At 40.1% G+C, this 18,426-nt stretch overlaps 1 protein-coding gene and 1 non-coding gene across 2 annotated transcripts in view; one reads left to right on the plus strand and one right to left on the minus strand.

Moving 5' to 3' along the window:
- The window catches only part of FTO (FTO alpha-ketoglutarate dependent dioxygenase), a 427,008-nt gene that overhangs the window by 90,562 nt on the left and 318,020 nt on the right, over positions 1–18,426 (plus strand). The window lies entirely within an intron of this gene.
- On the minus strand, positions 4,746–4,818 carry TRNAG-UCC (transfer RNA glycine (anticodon UCC)). Its single transcript has one exon. It is a non-coding gene; the product is annotated as a tRNA-Gly (tRNA).

Genomic DNA, 18,426 nt, shown 5'->3' on the forward strand with positions numbered 1-18,426 from the left:
ACGGTATCTGCTTCATCCTCGTAAGATTTTTGTAACGATTAAGAGTTAGCATAGGTACAAGTGCCTGTTAAACCTTGAGTGAAGTGAGAAGAAGCGGGGAAACAGAACTCCAGCACTTTCAGTCTGGCTGGTGCTGATGTTAAGATGAGAAACAGGAGAAGCAGGCTCCAGGAGGTTAGGAAAGGAAACCAGAGTGTAGTGGGGACTTTGATGTTGTGATATTCTGGAGAAGTTTAGGTGTAGATTTGGGTTAGAGAAGGCTTCCCTGTTGGTCAGATGGTTAAAGAATCTGCCCACAATGCTGGAGACCCAGGTTTAATCCCTAGGTCGGGAAGATCTCTTGGAGAAGGGCATGGCAACCCACTCCAGTGTTCTTGCCTGGGGAATCCCATAGACAGAGGAGCCTGGCGGGTTACAGTAATCCATGGGGTCGCAGAAAGTCAGACATGACTGAGAACTAACACTTTACTTTGGGTTAGAGATAAGGATTTGAGTGTTAGATGAGATTGCCTAAAGGAAGAATGTTTTATCAAGGGAGAAGAAGGGTAGGGAAGTCTGCTCTTCAGGGCAGAGGAACAAAGACCTGAAGCAGGGACTGAGAAGGAGGGAGCAGAGGGTATAGGAATAAAAGGGACGGATGGTATAGAAACCAGTGGAAGAGAGGATTTTGAGAAAGGGATGCAGGTACCTCACTAGGCCCAGTGCTTCCTAAAGGACCAAGAGGATGATGCTGCATTTCAGCAAATGAAGTTGATCACTGATCTTGGGAAGCACCCTTTTGGTAGAATGACAATGATAGAAGCCAGGTCAAAATGGGGGTTAGGGCAAAACGTGACAGTGAGAGCTCGTGTCACTTATCTTAAATGGTTTTTCATGACATTTGGTAGAACATCTTGAAAGATGTTGAAAGAAAGAATGCATTGGGACGGTAGCCGGAGTGGGAAGTAGGAAAAGCCAAGAAAGGGTTTAATTTATTAATTCGCTAGTTAATTAACACTTTCTTAAGATGGCAGGATTTTTTTTTTTTTTTACTCCTGAGATAATATAAGCGAGAGGAGAGTGAAAAAGTTGGCTTAAAGCTCAACATTCAGAAAACGAAGATCATGGCATCTGGTCCCATCACTCCATGGGAAATAGATGTGGAAACAGTGTCAGACTTTATTTTTTTGGGCTCCAAAATCACTGCAGATGGTGACTGCAGCCATGAAATTAAAAGACGCTTACTCCTTGGAAGAAAAGTTATGACCAACCTAGATAGCATATTTAAAAGCAGAGACATTACTTTGCCGACTAAGGTCCGTCTAGTCAAGGCTATGGTTTTTCCTGTGGTCATGTATGGATGTGAGAATTGGACTGTGAAGAAGGCTGAGCGCTGAAGAATTGATGCTTTTGAACTGTGGTGTTGGAGAAGACTCCTGAGAGTCCCTTGGACTGCAAGGAGATCCAACCAGTCCATTCTGAAGGAGATCAGCCCTGGGATTTCTTTGAAAGGAATGATGCTAAAGCTGAAACTCCAGTACTTTGGCCACCTCATGTGAAGAGTTGACTCATTGGAAAAGACTCTGATGCTGGGAGGGATTGGGGGCAGGAGAAAAAGGGGACGACAGAGGATGAGATGGCTGGATGGCATCACGGACTCGATGGACGCGAGTCTGAGTGAACTCCAGGAGTTGGTGATGGACAGGGAGGCCTGGCATGCTGCGATTCCTGGGGTCGCAAAGAGTCAGACACGACTGAGCGACTGAGCTGAACTGAACTGAATTTAAGAGCAAATGATGAAGAGAAGAGACATGGGAAGAGAAAGAGGTTGCTTGATGATGTAAAATAGAACTGTGATGACTGGAACGTGACGCCAAGGCAGATGGGAAGGAATGGGACCTTGAGGACAGGCCAGATTGGTCTATTTTTAAACTTTTATTAACATGTATAATTATATAGTATTTGTTTTGTAAAAGGAATTGCACGCATGTTTGTTTCTTTACAAATAATAACCCATTTAATTTAATTTTCACAACAACCTTTGAGGTAGGTATGGTTACTGTGTCTGTTTTATAGATGGAGCAACTGAGGCATAGAGAGGTTAAGTAACTTACTCAAGATCACACAGCTGTTAATGGATGGGTGGGGGGAGGGTGAAATGTGACCCAAGGCCTAGAGCCTATGTTTTTACCAATTATTTTGGGCTGTGCCTTTTTTCATTTTACCTTGTGTTTAGAGGATACTCAAATGTCTGTGTGTCTGAAGTTAAAAGCTGAATAAGTAAGTAGAAAGACTAGTCGTCTGCTTTGTTTGTTGTTTAGTTACCGACTCATGTCTAACTCAGCGTGACCCCATGGACTGTAGCCCACCAGGCTCTTCTGTCTGTGGGATTTTCCAGACAAGAACATGGGAGTGGGTTTCCATTTCCTTCTCCAGGGAATCTTCCTGACCCAGGGATCGAACCCATGTCGCCTACATTGGCAGGCAGATTCTTTACAGCTGAGCTGCCAGGGACTCCCATTCCTCTGCTTATTGTATCTCAGGTTGGAGTTTTATATTTTACAGCACATTGAAATTAACACATGTGTTGGTTACGTTAGGTTGCAAGCCTTAGCATATTTGCAGAAGAAGAATAACTTTATTAGAATTATTATTTACTTTTTATCAAGACAAGCCAGCAGTGGTAATTTTTCATGTGTGATATAATTGGAAAAGGAAACTTGTAAACATAAAATGCACATATTGAAATAAAATTAAATGTATGCTGGTGAAGTTATAGGGTTTTGCTACACTGTTGGTGGGAATGCAAACTAGTACAGCCACTATGGAGAACAGTGTGGAGATTCCTTAAAAAATTGCAAATAGAACTACCTTATGACCCAGCAATCCCACTGCTGGGTATACACACCGAGGAAACCAGAATTGAAAGAGACACATGTACCCCAGTGTTCATCGCAGCACTGTTTATAATAGCCAGGACATGGAAACAACCTAGATGTCCATCAGCAGATGAATGGATAAGAAAGCTTTGGTACATGTACACAATGGAGTACTACTCAGCCGTTAAAAAGAATTCATTTGAATCAGTTCTGATGAGATGGATGAAACTGGAGCCGATTATACAGAGTGAAGTAAGCCAGAAAGAAAAACACCAATACAGTATACTAACACATATATATGGAATTTAGAAAGATGGCAATGACGACCCTGTATGCAAGACAGGAAAAAAGACACAGCTGTGTATAACGGACTTTTGGACTCAGAGAGAGAGGGAGAGGGCGGGATGATTTGGGAGAATGGCATTCTATAATGTATACTATCATGTAAGAATTGAATCGCCAGTCTATGTCTGACGCAGGATACAGCATGCTTGGGGCTGGTGCATGGGGATCACCCACAGAGATGTTATGGGGAGGGAGGTGGGAGGGGGTTTCATGTTTGGGAACACATGTAAGAATTAAAGATTTTAAAATTTAATTAAAAAAAAAAAAAAAGAAAGTTTGATAATAAAGAGTATGTATTGACTTTCTGGAATCCTGGGAATGGATAAATGAAAACAAAAAGAAACATCTACTTTGTATTATAGACCTCTAAAATACTTATTAAATAACTTATTCTTTTAGGCATTTTTATTCCCTTTAAACTTTTCATCACTGCTAGGCAGAAACTATTAGTTGCTATAGCTGTGTCAGCAGCTGAGGGGTTTCTATTGTTGTTGTTGAAGTAATATATCATGTCTTGCATAATTCAGTTGTGGCTACGCAAGGGGAAGTGTTTAATGTTTGATTATGCAGCACTTGCTGTGGAAACTACAGAGAGGGACAGTGGAGAGCTAAGAATAATTAAATGGACAGTCACTGAGGTCACTTCCTGATGTTTTTACTGCAACACCATGTACATTCTGCTTTCCCATGGCAGGTTGTTTGATCATGGTGTAATGGTTAAAGCTTTGCAAAATGACAAAGAAGGCAGACATCCTACTGGTCTCAAGTGCGATTATTTACAATTGGACTGCTTGCGGGAAAGTGCTTAGTTTGATCAGACTAATGCTAAGCTGGGCAAGACACATGGTGATATCTCGCAGAGCTCCGTGCTCTGACCTTGGAGTAGACGACTCAGGTATCAAATTTCCAGGTAGAAAGTTCCCTGAAGATTGAACCATGATTGAGAGAATTTGCTTTTTTCATACAAACAAGTGTGGCCAAGAGGAGTGCTTTTATCCGCTTGAAAATGTAAGCGGTCCATTATTAGGTCTTTGGAGCTAGAAGGTAGGTACAGTGGCCATGAAAGAGTTTTAATTAATCTGTTATCTCTCTCATGGTTTGGAAGGGTATTGCCCTTGCTCTTGTATTCACTTAAAAATTAAGGGCAGTATTTTGATTGTGGAGAAGAATCTTGGGTAAGTGATTATCTCTGTTTTCAGTAGAATACTTGGAAGTGGCTCAAGGAAATTATAAGGCAGCTACTCCAAAGGAAGTCAGAAGACATTAGACTTCTGAGTTATTATCCCTGAACGAAGAACCCAACCTTTTACTAAAGGCATTGATTACTTTGATATTAATATTATATCCTTCACCTGTGTAAACTGCGCTTCCCCAAAACTTTCAGTACATTCCTCAGCTTTTTTTTTTTCTCTTTCTTTATTTTTTCTCTTTCTTTTCTTTATTTTTACTTATTTGACTTCACGGGGTCTTAGTTGTGACACATGGGATCTTTGATCTTGGTTGCAACATGTGGATTTCTTAGTTGCCACATATAGGGTCTAGTTCCCTGACTAGGGATCGAACCCAGGCCCCCTGCATTGGAAGCACAGAGTCTTAGCCACTGGACCACCAGGGAAGTTACTTGACTTTTTATTTATTTTTAGATCCTGTTTAGCTGCTTTTTATCATAGAAATTTTTCTCTTCAGGAAACTTTCTTCTCTTTTAAAACTTGGACTACATTCTTAACATTAATGATCATGGATGGGAACTTAAAATGAAGTTGGTAAGGTAAACAGGTCTTGCTATTCAAATTATTATCTGAAGAGCTAAAGTATATATTTTGTACATGTCATTTTGCTTATTTAAAAAAAAATTTCCTTGAAAGATAATTTATGAGATCAGGAATGCTAACTTTGTGGAGTACTTGAGAAAGTATGACATGTAGGGAAAGGTGCTATCTTCAGTTCAGTTCAGTCGCTCAGTCGTGTCCGACTCTTTGCGACCCCATGAATTGCAGCACACCTTAGAGAGAATATTTAAAAAGTGCTGGAAAATGTAGCTTTATAGCTTGATGCAAGAGAGGTGAACTCCATTAGTAACTAAGTAATTTGTTAGAAAGGTGCATATCATAAAAGAATGAAGGAGAAATGAATTCTAACTAATCAACTTGCATAAGACCCAGATTCATTGTCTTTATGTGGACACAAAATAGAGATTCTTAGATATAGAACAGCAAAGGAAAAAAATAGAGAGAAAAGACATGAACAAGCAATTCACAGAAGAGCTACTGCAAATGGCAATTAACATGAAAAGTTACTCCACCTGAATAACAATCAAAGAAGTATAAATTAGTATGAGCTTGCTTTTTTATTTGTCAACTAGCTTAAGATGTAAAAGTTTGATAATAGCTGGTATTTGAGTATATGAAGAAATGGTTACTGTCTATTGATGGTTGAAATAGATACCATTTTCCTGGAGGGCAGTTTCACAATCTGAATCAAGAGGCTTTAAAAGAGCATGGCTTTTGACCTAGTGAATCTCCTCCTAAGGATTTTTATCATAAAGAAATCATCTGTGCCTTCTTGTTATATGCTACAGTTCAGCTCACAGTTTGTGTTTGCCTTCTGCTCCAAACACATGTCGATGACAGATAACACATTAAAAGAAACGAAAGTAATAAAAGGGTCATAGCTGGGCTTACAGAGAAGATATTGTTGTTGGCCAGAAAGAGAGCAAAACATAAAGGGATAAGCTGGATTGAAACTGTGGTGCTGCAAGGGCTTCTGGTATGGAAACAAAAAGTGAGTTGATCACAGGGACCAAGGTTTACCACTTGAGATGGGACCAGAACTAGGCTTACTGTGTGAAGCCACGGGTGGAGGTGAAGTTATACCTTTCACAAAAAAAGACTGAAAAAAGATTGCCATGTCAGGAACATAGCTCTATGGAGCTATGGGTTTTGAGGGGCAGGAGAAGATCACTAAACCTTTAAGAGTAGAAATTGAATCAGACTGATTGATTTTGGAATGATGGGGGAGAGAATGTCGTGCTCCAAATCACCAGTGTATGAGGCTTAGTCCTGGACTGGTGGTATAGGATCCTCGTGGAGGGAACTGCTGAACCATTATGGCAGGAAAGGTGAGCACATGTGGAAAGCGAGAGGAGGGAGGAAAAAAGGAAAGACCAAAAGCCACCCACTCAAAATCAGTCTTCAGAACAAAATACTGAAATACTTAAGGAAAGCACAAATAGAATAAACAGTGTGAATAAAAATCCATTTCAGATGAGATTAATTTTATAGAAAAGTCAGTGAAGGACTGAAATAATCATGTTTAAGAAATTCAAAAGAATAAGGGAAGGCATCATACTGATAAAAATGAGATCTAAAAATGCCCCCCAAATATCCAAAAATGGAACAGGAGCAACTGTACGTAAAAAAGAGCCAGGTACAGGTTTTGAAAAGGAAAAGTATAGTCATAGATATGATAACTCAATAGATGGGATGGACTTTAGCCCAGACACAGCTGGAAAGAGAACTGTTGAATTGGAAGAGAGTACTGAGGAGTTCGCTTAGAATATATTATGCAGAGACAAAAGATTGCAAAAAAGAGAAAGCAGTCAGAAGACTTGGAGAATAGATGGAGAGATTCCAACCGAGTCTAAAAAGAGACCAGAAAAAGAATGAAAGTCATGATGGAGAAGCAAAATCTGAAGAACCAAGAGTTGAGAATTTTCCTTATTTAAAGAAAGACATGAGTCCACATTTTCAACCAAGCGTGGATTATCTACTAAGTTTGTGATCTGTGGTTGGTTTAAGCCATGAATGTGGATCCCGTGTGTACAGAGAGCCAACTCCTGGACTTGGGCATACTCCACTTTTGGTTTCTGAGGCAGGTTCTAGAACCAATGTCCCATGGATCCTGAGGGATGACTAGGTGTTCCAGTGTTGGGTGTGTATATATTTATGATTATTACACCCTCTTGATGAATTGATCCCTCTATCATTGTACAATGATCTTTTATCTTTTGAGTTGAAGTCTGTTTCATCTTAAGTATAGAACGCATGCTCTCTTTGGGATTCCACTTACATGGAGTATCTTTTTCCATCCCTTTACTTTGAGTCTGTGTGTGTTCTTAAATCTTAAGTGAATCCTTTCTAGACAGCATGCTGCTGCTGAGTTGCTAAGTCGCTTCAGTCGTGTCCGACTCTGTGCGACCCCATAGACGGCAGCCCACCAGGCTCCCCCATCCCTGGGATTCTCCAGGCAGGAACACTGGAGTGGGTTGCCGTTGCCTTCTCCAGTGCATGAAAGCGAAAAGTGAAAGTGAAGTCGCTCAGTCGTGTCCAACTCTTAGTGACCCCATGGACTGCAGCCTACCATGCTCCTCCATCCATGGGATTTTCCAGGCAAGAGTATTGGAGTGGGTTGCCATTGCCGTCTCCAACTAGACAGCATAAAGTTGTGTATTTTTTTAAAAATCCATTCAGTCATTCTGTGTCTTTTGTTTAGAGAATTTAATCCATTTATATTTAGAATGATTATTAATAGGAATGGACTTACTAATACCATCTTTTAAATTGTTTTCTGGTTGTTTTGTAATTCCCGTGTAATTTTCTTCCTCTCTTACTTTCTTTATGAACTGATGATTTTCTGTAGTGGTATGTTTGGATTCCCTCTCTTTATGTATAGGCTATAACGTTTGACTTTATGGTTAACATGAGGCTTACAGAAAACATCTTGTAAATGTAACAATGTATCTTATGCTGATAAGTTGCATTTTATTCTTTTATTCCTTTTATTTATCCTTCAATTCCTCCCCTTTTATCTTCTCTCTACCTATTGTGTATTCATTAATAAATTGTTATAGCTATACCAAAAAAAAGATGTCCTTTTCATTATAGGGGACTGGAATGCAAAAGTAGGAAGTCAAGAAACACCTGGAGTAACAGGCAAATTTGGCTTTGGAGTACGGAATGAAGCAGGGCAAAGGCTAATAGAGTTTTGCCAAGAGAACGCACTGGTCATAGCAAACACCCTCTTCCAACAGCACAAGAGAAGACTCTACACATGGACATCACCAGATGGTCAACACCAAAATCAGATTGATTATATTCTTTGCAGCCAAAGATGGAGAAGCTCTATACAGTCAGCAAAAACAGACCGGGAGCTGATTGTGGCTCCGATCATGAACTCCTTTATGCCAAATTTAGACTTAAATTGAAGAAAGTAGGCAAAACCATTAGACCATTCAGGTATGACCTAAATCAAATCCCTTATGATTGTACAGTAGAAGTGAGAAATAGATTTAAGGGCCTAGATCTGATAGAGTGCCTGATGAACTATGGAATGAGGTTCATGACATTGTATAGGAGACAGGGATCAAGACCATCCCCATGGAAAAGAAATGCAAAACAGCAAAATGGCTGTCTGAGAAGGCCTTACAAATAGCTGTGAAAAGAAGAGAAGTGAAAAGCAAAGGAGAAAAGGAAAGATATAAGCATCTGAATGCAGAGTTCCAAAGAATAGCAAGGAGAGATAAGAAAGCCTTCCTCAGTGATCAATGCAAAGAAATTTAGGAAAAGAACAGAATGGGAAAGACTAGAGATCACTTCAAGAAAATTAGAGATACCAAGGGAACATTTCATGCAAAGATGGGCTCGATCAAGGACAGAAATGATCTGGACCTAACAGAAACAGAAGATATTAAGCAGAGGTGGCCAGAATACACAGAAGAACTGTACAAAAAAGATCTTCATGACCCAGATAATTACGGTGGTGTGATCACTCACCTAGAGCCAAACATCCTGGAATGTGAAGTCAAGTAGGCCTTAGAAAGTATCACTACGAACAAAGCTAGTGGAGGTGATAGAATTCCAGTTGAGCTATTTCAAATCCTGGAAGATGATGCTGTGAAAGTGCTGCACTCAAAATGCCAGCAAATTTGGAAAACTTAGCAGCGGCCACAGGACTGGAGAAGGTTGGTTTTCATTCCAATCCCAAAGAAAGGCAATGCCAAAGAATGTTCAAACTACCACACAATTGCACTCATCTCACACACTGGTAAAGTAATGCTCAAAATTCTCCAAGCCAGGCTTCAACAGTACATGATCCGCAAACTTACAGATGTTCAAGGTGGATTTAGAAAAGGCAGAGGAACCAGAGATCAAATTGCCAGCATCCGTTGGAACATCGAAAAAAGCAAAAGAATGCCAGAAAAATACCTACTTCTGCTTTATTGATTACCCCAAAGCCTGTGACTGTGTAGATCACAACAAACTGTGGACAGTTCTGAAAGAGATGGGAATACCAGATCTCCTTACCTGCCTCCTGAGAATTCTGTGTGCAGATCAGGAAGCCACAGTTAGAACTGGACATGGAACAACAGACTGATTCCTAACTGGGAAAGTAATACGTCAAGGCTGTATATTGTCACCCTGCGTATTTAACTTCTATGCAGAGTACATCATGCGAAATGCCAGGCAGGATGAAGCACAAAGTGAAATCGAGATTGCTGGGAGAAATATCAATAACCTCAGATATGCAGATGACACATACCACCCTATGGCAGAAAGTGAAGAAGAACTAAAGAGAGAGAAGTGGTTAACACACCTTTATACTAGAGATAAGTGATTAGCACATCACCATATTACAGTATTGGAATTTTGGATTTTACTGTATATGTTATCAGTGTGTTGTATATTTCTGTGTTCTTTCAGTACAGTTTACAGAATTCTTTCAGCATTTCTTATAAGGCAGATCTAGTGAAGATGAATTCCCTCAGTGTGTGTTTGTCTGGAAAAGTCTTTTTCTTCATTTTTGAAGGACAAATGGAAGCTTGATTTCTTTTTCTCTGTTAACCATGTTCAGTCTTTTCCCAACTTCTTGAACTTATGATCTGCAGTTATATTGCTATTTTTAATGTACTTGTCTACCATAATAATTCTGTCATCTGTTCCATTTTGGGGACAGTTCCAATTAATTGATTTTTATCTTCTTTATCAGTCGTATTACCTTGCCTTATAGTGTTGTCTTCCTTTCCATGCATAATAGTTTTTGACTAGTGTGATCCTTTCAGTCTTGCTTTTAAGTTGTTTATAAAGGAGCAGAGTAGTAGTCAAGGGCTAACTTTGTACCACTATTGAGGCAGAATCTTCCTGAGAATTTGTCCTGCTTTGTGGTTTATGTTTTTTTTTTTTTTTTTTTTAACTGTGACTAGATTTTTAGTCTACTACAGCATAGGCTCCCATTATTAGAAACTGAACAAGAAATGATTAAAAAACAAAATTTTTGAAAGCACTGTAGAACTACCAAAGCAGTGAGGACTTGAGAGTCCAAAAGTAGTGATTATAAGCATTGGTTTAAAATTTTTAAAGTAGCATTGGTTTTAAATTTTAAAAGTAGTATGGATGTTAATTAAAATTGTTTAAAGTGTTTGCATTTATATATGGTTTTTTCTTAATTTTAATAGTGAAAAATCGAACATTTCTTGAAAGATCAGATTTCTCTAATCTTAGGGTTGTGTGATGTAGTGTAGTGGAAATGACCTTTATTCTTAGGAAATGAGATTATGAGTTGTGACCAGTAGTGTAATTTCTTGCCAGTCACTTTATGTCTCTGGATGAGGCTTCGTCTTTTCATCTGTTCTAAAATTTCACAGCAATTTTTATTTTTATCACCACTGTAGTTAATTGAGGCATTTAATATATATGAAGTTTCATGGAGTGTTTTTAGACAGTTCTGCTGTAGTTTGTCCAGGAAAATAAGTGTCTGAATTTCTTACGTGGCATTGATCTATGGCATTTGATGGATTATACACAGAATTGCTTGTAGATAGTTCACAAGTAGTAAATGAAATTGTCCTTTTCAGAAATGGGTAAATGACAGTAGCAAGTGGTTGCCAAAGTGTATTGAGGGTTTTTTATGTGCGTGGCGACATTCTTAGATCTCTGTATGTACTGCTTCATATATGTGTCACAGGGAGATAAGAAACTAGTCCCAAATCATACATGTAGGCCCGTAGTACTCGTGTTAAAACTAACAGGCTTCTTAGGTGCTCCCGTTTTGTTGTGGACCCTTCCTCCATTTGAATACTATTTGCCTGATAGCTGCATAGTTTATAATTTCTAAAATGCACTAATATATGATTAATTTTATTTAATCTTCACAGTACCCTGTGAAACAGGGTTTTTTATAGATAAGTAAAGTGAGGTTTGGAGAGGTTGATTCAGGTGTGGAACTGCATGTAGGAAATGATAGAGTCAGGATGCAAATTCTACTGTTGGCCGCACCATGGTACATGAGGGAACTAGTTCCCTGACCGTGGATTGAACCTGTGTCCCCTGTACTGGGAGCCTGGAGTCTTAACCACTGGACCTCCAGGGAAGTCTCTTGAATGCTCTTTGGTGAGATACTTTTTCTTTTTAAAACAAACATGTCAGATGGATACATGAAATATTTATTTATATTTCTTTTGGCTTAGCTACTTCTCACTTGCCTTTCTGGTATTAGTTTTGAAGAGTCTTCCTCAGGGAGGCTTTCCTTTCTCATGCAGGCCCTGCCGAAGCACTCAGTCAGTTTTCCCACTTATTATTTGAGACCCTCAGAAGATTAGGTGATTATTTTTATATTGAACTTTCATAAACTTTTATTTGTGATTGTATCTTGAAGACTCAGATAAAGTTTATTTTTTACTGAACCTGACAAAGTATGATTCCTAGTGTAAAAATTATGTGGAAAATGAAAAATGTATGAAGAAGAGCTGTTTGCATAATCTGATGAAGCCAAAGAGACAGCAGTGGGAAAATACACTTCATTTGTAGGTGAGATACACCTTCCCATTACGAGTCATGATCTAGCTAATCTTTCTATGTAATTACTGTTAAGATTTGCAAACTGTGTGCCTATTTGATAAGATACAGAAACTCAGATACAAGTTAGTTTTTCACAGTGAGTCAGAATCTTACTAGGGATAAAGTTTTTGACATCCAGCCTTTATGGTTTTGAGTTGTGATATGGGCGTCCCCGGAGAAGGCGATGGCACCCCACTCCAGAACTCTTGCCTGGAAAATCCCATGGATAGAGGAGCCTGGTAGGCTGTGGTCCATGGGGTCGCTAAGTGTCAGACACAACTGAGCGTCTTCACTTTCACTTTTCACTTTCATGCATTGGAGAAGGAAATGGCAACCCACTCCAGTGTTCTTGCCTGGAGAATCCCAGGGACAGGGGAGCCTGGTGGGCTGCCATCTGTGGGGTCGCACAGAGTTGAACACGACTAAAGTGACTTAGCAGCAGCAGCAGCAGCAGCATGGGCTTCCCAGCTGATGCAGTGGTAAAGAACCTGTCTGCCAATGCAAGTATCACAGGAGATGAGAGTTTGATCCCCAGGTTGGGAAGATCCGCTTGAGTAAGAACTGTCAACACGCTCCAGTATTCTTGCCTGGAAATCCTGTGGACAGAGGAGCGTGGTGGGTTACAGTCCATAGGGTCAAAAACAGTCGGATGTGACTGAGCACAGACGCACCCATGATTTACCTAAGGGCTGTGTGTAGCTATTCTTTCCTTGCAGGAGCTGTGGAGATAGATGGGTGTAGCCCTCATGGAACAGTCTTGACATGCTCCTCCTGCAAGTGGGAGAGCCAGCTTTGCTCTCCCTCTGGCTTTCTATGTGACATTTGTGAGCTGCTTGATGTATTTAACACTAGGTTGACAACAGAGACGCCTGTGAGCAGAGCAGTGTGCTGGAGGGCCCAGCTGTGTGTATTTATCTGTATCTCAGGCTGAGGAGCAGCCGTTAGCCAGATCTGACAGTCACACAGGAGCCGCTTCTGCCTCCACTCCAGAGTGCATTTGAATATTGTGTCTGTTTACCAACTGCTTGACAGTTGACACAAAGAAATTGTCAGAGCTGTTTTTCTTTCCCCTCTTCACTCTGCTGTGCTCGTCTGCGAGTCTCCCTCTGAAATACTATATCATGCATCACCAATATCTGCACTTTCTAAAATAAAGCCCCAAATCACGTTGTCTTCATCTTTATATTGAATTCCACATGAAGAATTAATTGGTAATATACTTGAGCAAACTCCAAGAGGTAGTGGAGATAGTGGAGGACAGGGAAGCCTGGCGTGCTGCAGTCCATGAGGTTGCAAAGAGTTGGACACCACTTAGCGGCTGAATGGCAACAAATACTTGAGTTGATAATTGCAAATATGTTGAATAAGCAGTGTGTTTACAGAGTTCAGAAAACAAAACAATACAGAAGGAAATCTTCCGTATCGTCTTGCTCTATCCGGGGTCCCTTCTAGTTGTCGTTTCCCACCCCTGTACCTGAGAGCATGTGTGCGTGCTTGCTCAGTCGCTCAGTCACGTGTGACTCTGTGGCCCCACGGACTGTAGCCCGCCAAGCTCCTCTGCCATGGCATTCTCCAGGGAAGGATACTGGAATGGGTTGCCATTTCCTCCTCCAGGGGATCTTTCCAACCCAGGGATCAAAGCCATGTCTCCTGCACATCTCCTGCATTGCAGGTGAATTCTTTACCACTGAGCCACCCGGGAAGCCCTTGTCCCCGAGAGAGAACCACTTAAATAGTCTGTCACAAATCCTTTACATTTCTTTATGCAAATACAAGCAGATGGTTTGTCTCTTGCCTTTTACTTCCTGAGGTCTCCTGGAAAGCTGTTTATTTCACTAAAGGGAGCCTCCTCATTCTTGTTAACTGTTGTGTTGTATTCGTTGTGTGGATGTACCACCATTTATTTAACCGTCCTCTATGGACATACACTGGCATTGTTTCTAATCTTTTTTTTTTTTTTTTTTAGTTAATTTATGCACCATAAAATTCAACCTTTCAAAGCATACAGTTAAGTGGCTTTTAGTATGTTTCCAAGCTTCTGTTCTGCCAATTGTGATCTGGTGTACGTACATTCTTCTGAACATGGTACCCATAAAAAAAAATCTTTAGAAGTAGGATTTGGGGGTCAAAGGGAATAGATTTGAATTTTGATAGGAATTGCCTGTTGCCATGCATTGAGATTGTGCTATTTTGCATTCCTGAGTATGAGAAGGCTTGTTTCTCCATTGTTCTGCCTGTAGTGACTTTGCCTCTTCTTAAAGCAATGTTAATTTTTAAGAAATATGTGATGTCCATAAGCAGTTTAATAATCATTCCTGATTGAGTTCACCAAGGCAAATATGCCCAAAACTTCTTTTTAAGTTGATAAATAGTGATTTATCAACTTAAATTATTGATTTAAGTTATAAATCAATCATTTATAATTGATTTCATTAGTTAATCAGTAGAATTACAGGTTGTGAATGTTGATGTATAGAGCAGCTTTCATCTATGTGGTCTTAAGTTGAATGGTTTCTCGACCCTGTTCTCTCCTGTCATAGAGATATAACAATACTCACAGTGTTAAAATTCCCAGGGGAGGAAGACCACTTATATTCTGCTTGCTCTATGATAGGGATATTCTTGTAGAATTTTATCCTTTTGGACACGTGCACCCCAGTGTTCATAGCAGCACTACTTATAGTAGCCAAGACATGAAAGCAACCTAAGTGTCCATCCACAGAGGAATGCATAAAGATGTGGTCCTTATATACAATGGAGTATTACTGAGCCGTTAAATGAATGAAATAATGCCGTTTGCAGCAACATGGATAGACCTAGAAATTATAATACTAAGTGAAGTAAGTCAGGTAGAGAAAGACAGATATCACATGATATGACTTAGAAATGGAATCTTAAAAAAAATGACCTAAGTGAAGTGATTTCAAACAGAATAGACTCACAGTCCTAGGAAAGAAACTTATGGTTGCCAGAAGGAAAAGGGAGGGGAAGGAGCAGAATTTGAGATGAACAGTATAGACTTCTATCGTTATATAGAAAAGAATTTTATCGTCTCAGTACGGCCTTCCAGGTTATAATGTTTTATGTCTGTCTGACACACTGGACCTCAGCTGAGCTGATTGTTTTTATAATAATTCAACTGAAGTAGAAACAAGTATAAACAGTAATTATAAACAGAATTTCATCCTCCAGCGGTGCTTGTTCTTCTTTGGGCCAGGTCTCTTGCTGTTTAATCTGGTCAAGGTGGAATACGTAGTTCCTAATAGGAATCTGTATTGTTGTGTTCCTTCTTGTATACAGATTAGCTTTTTGGGTTCTCCTGAAGAGATTTTAAGGTGGTATTTGTAAGGTGGAGCCATCTCAGGGTCTGAGATATCATGTACATTTCCATCATTCAAGACTTTTAAGCATTTTTAAACATTAAAACTTTATTTTTTTTTGGCGTTTAAATGTTCTGTCTGTAGAAAGGACAGGTAAAAGAGTCATAGGAAAATGCAGGCTTTCCTGAGCTTGAAGTGAAAATTGAAGTATAGGTTTTGATTAAGTTTGTGATGGAGTTCATAAAAGTACAAGTATAGGCATGGAAACGTCATTAGTTCTTTCTGTGTCTCAAATAATGGCTAGTGTAGAAAACAGATAAACCACTTGATCAGTGATTTATCTAAACCAATGTTTTTGTGTTAGTACGATAGGTCTTTCATAAAGTAAAACTCTTCATAGTTTAACTGGTTGTTGTTGTCATTTAGTCTCTAAGGCTTTTCTTGACTCTTTGGACAACCCCATGGAGTGTAGCCTGCCAAGCTCCCCTGTCCGTGGGATTTCCCAGACAAGAATACTGGTGTGAGTTGCCATTTCCTTCGCCAGGGGGTTGTCCCAGGCCAGGGGTCGAACCCTCGTCTCCTGTGTTAGCAGGCAGATTCTTTACCACTGAGCCATCAGGGAAGCCCCATTTTAACTGGTAAGCCAGTCTTATTATCACAAATGAAAAGCTACTTTTAGATTAGCATTAGACAAAGCAGAAAGTTTCATTAGATAGCCGGGCTACAATTTTGCATAAGAGTAAATTTACTGTTTTGTCTCTCTTGGGTCAAGTGGTTGCTATTTTTCTGTTTCCTCTTTTTTTTTTTCTCTCTCTCTCTATCCACTTTGGATAATTATACAAAAGATCTGGAAATAACTAGAGTTCTGCCCAGTAGGGTGTTTGCTCTAGACTACTCTGTGACTCAGAGCTTCCCTGGTGGCTCAGCAGTAAAGAATCTGCCTGCAGTGTAGGAGCCACAGGAGATGTGGGTTCGATCCCCGGGTCAGGAAGATCCCCTGGAGGAGGGCATGGCAACCCACTCCATTATTCTTGTCTGGAGAATCCCATGGACAGAGGAGCCTGGAGGGTACAGTCCATGGGGTTGCAAAGACTTGGACACAACTGAAGCAACTTAGCACACATGCACTCGATGATGGGTTAGTGAGAGAAGGCTGTGCAGACATGGGGGAAGATGATTCTCAGGGCCCCTCTGTCTGGTTGAGCAGGTTGTCCACTGTGTAAAGACAGTGCCTGCTGGGGTGGGTTGAGGCTAAATCTAGTTTGTGTTCTCCAAGTCCTGCTTTAGGGCTTAGCGCTGCATTAAACCAGAGTAAGATATACCATTTTCTAATGCTTATAATTGTGCCTCAGTGGCTGATAACAGCCTGAATATGCATTGCATTGCAGTTTTATTTGAAAATCAGTTGTTTCTGCCTTTTCTGTTTTTTTGGCCTTCAGAAAATTTCTGTAGCATCCAGATGATTTCTGTGTGTCTGTGTGTCTCTATACACATTGTTGTTGTTGTTCAGTCGCCCAGTCATGTCCAACTCTTTGTGACCTCATGGAGTGCAGCACACCAGGCTTCTCTGTTCCTCACCATCTCCTGAAGTTTGCCCAAGTTCATGTTCGTTGCATCGGTGATGCCCTTCAGCCATCTCATCCTCTGATGCCCTCTTCTCCTTCTGTCCTCAATCTTTCCCAGCATCAGAGGCTTTTCCAATGAGTCAGCTGTTCGCATCAGATATCAAAATACTGGAGTTTCAATTATCAGCAAAAATCCTTCAAACGAATATTCAGGGTTAATTTCCCTTGAGACTGACTGGTTTGATCTCTTTGTTCTCCAGAGAACTGACTCTCAGGAGTCTTCTCCAGCACCACAGTTTGAAAGCATCAATAAACATCAGTTCAGTTCAATTCAGTTGCTCAGTCGTGTCTGACTCTTTGCGACCCCATGGAATGCAGCATGCCAGGCTTCCCTGTCCATCACCAACTTCCGGAGCTTACTCAAACTCATGTCCATAGAGTTGGTGATGCCATCCAACCATCTCATCCTCTGTTGTCCCTTTCTCCTCCTGCCTTCAATCTTTCCCAGCATCAGGGGCTTTTCCAGTGAGTCAGTTCTTCGCATCAAGTGGCCAAAGTATTGGAGCTTCACCTTCAGCATCAGTTCTTCCAATGAATATTCAGGACTTATTTCCTTTAGGATGGACTGGTTGGATCTCCTTGCAGTCCAAGGGACTCTCGAGAGTCTTCTCCAACACCACATGCATATATATACATATATATATACACACATACATATATAATAAACATATATACATGCTATTTATGTGCTGCTGCTGCTGCTGCTGCTAAGTCACATCAGTCGTGTCCGACTCTGTGCGACCCCATAGACGGCAGCCCACCAGTCTCCCCCATCCATAGGATTCTCCAGGCAAGATCACTGGAGTGCATTGCCATTTCCTTCTCCAATGCATGAAAGTGAAATATATTCTTGAATATAAGGTCAGATATTCTTTGAAAAAATCCCTCATAAGAAAGGTGTCATCTTAGATGTATTTGATTCCTTATAAAATACATTATAATATGGGATCCTCTGTTAGTTACTTTGTTCGAATGGCCTAGTACTGTTTGGGAAAGACATGGTGTCTTGAAATAGCCTCATGAGTGCTAGTTGTGGATGCTTGAAAAGATTTATCCAATTGGAAAAGAAAAGAGGCAAAGATGCTCAACATAGGTTTAGTAATTATTCTAAAGATAAAAGATAACTTTTAAAAAGTAATATGAAAGTGGATATGATCTCAAATAAATTTTTACAGGATGAACAAATAATTCATATACCTTGACCCTGGATCCTTGTGGCTTAGTTGGGTATTTTCAGTGAAAGTAAGGATTTACAAACTGCTGTCTCAGGCAGTTTTTACAGATACGAAGGTTTGTTCTGGAAAACTGTATTACATGACTCAAAAGATGACTCTAGTAATGAAGAAAAAGATCCTGGTATTAAAGAGTGAGGCAAATTGCTTCCTGAAATGTGAGAGTGAATAAAACAATTATTTCTAAGTTAATATTTTATATGATGTAATTTAAA

This window comes from Capricornis sumatraensis, chromosome 20 (assembly GCF_032405125.1).
Source record: "Capricornis sumatraensis isolate serow.1 chromosome 20, serow.2, whole genome shotgun sequence".
Taxonomy (NCBI): domain Eukaryota; kingdom Metazoa; phylum Chordata; class Mammalia; order Artiodactyla; family Bovidae; genus Capricornis; species Capricornis sumatraensis.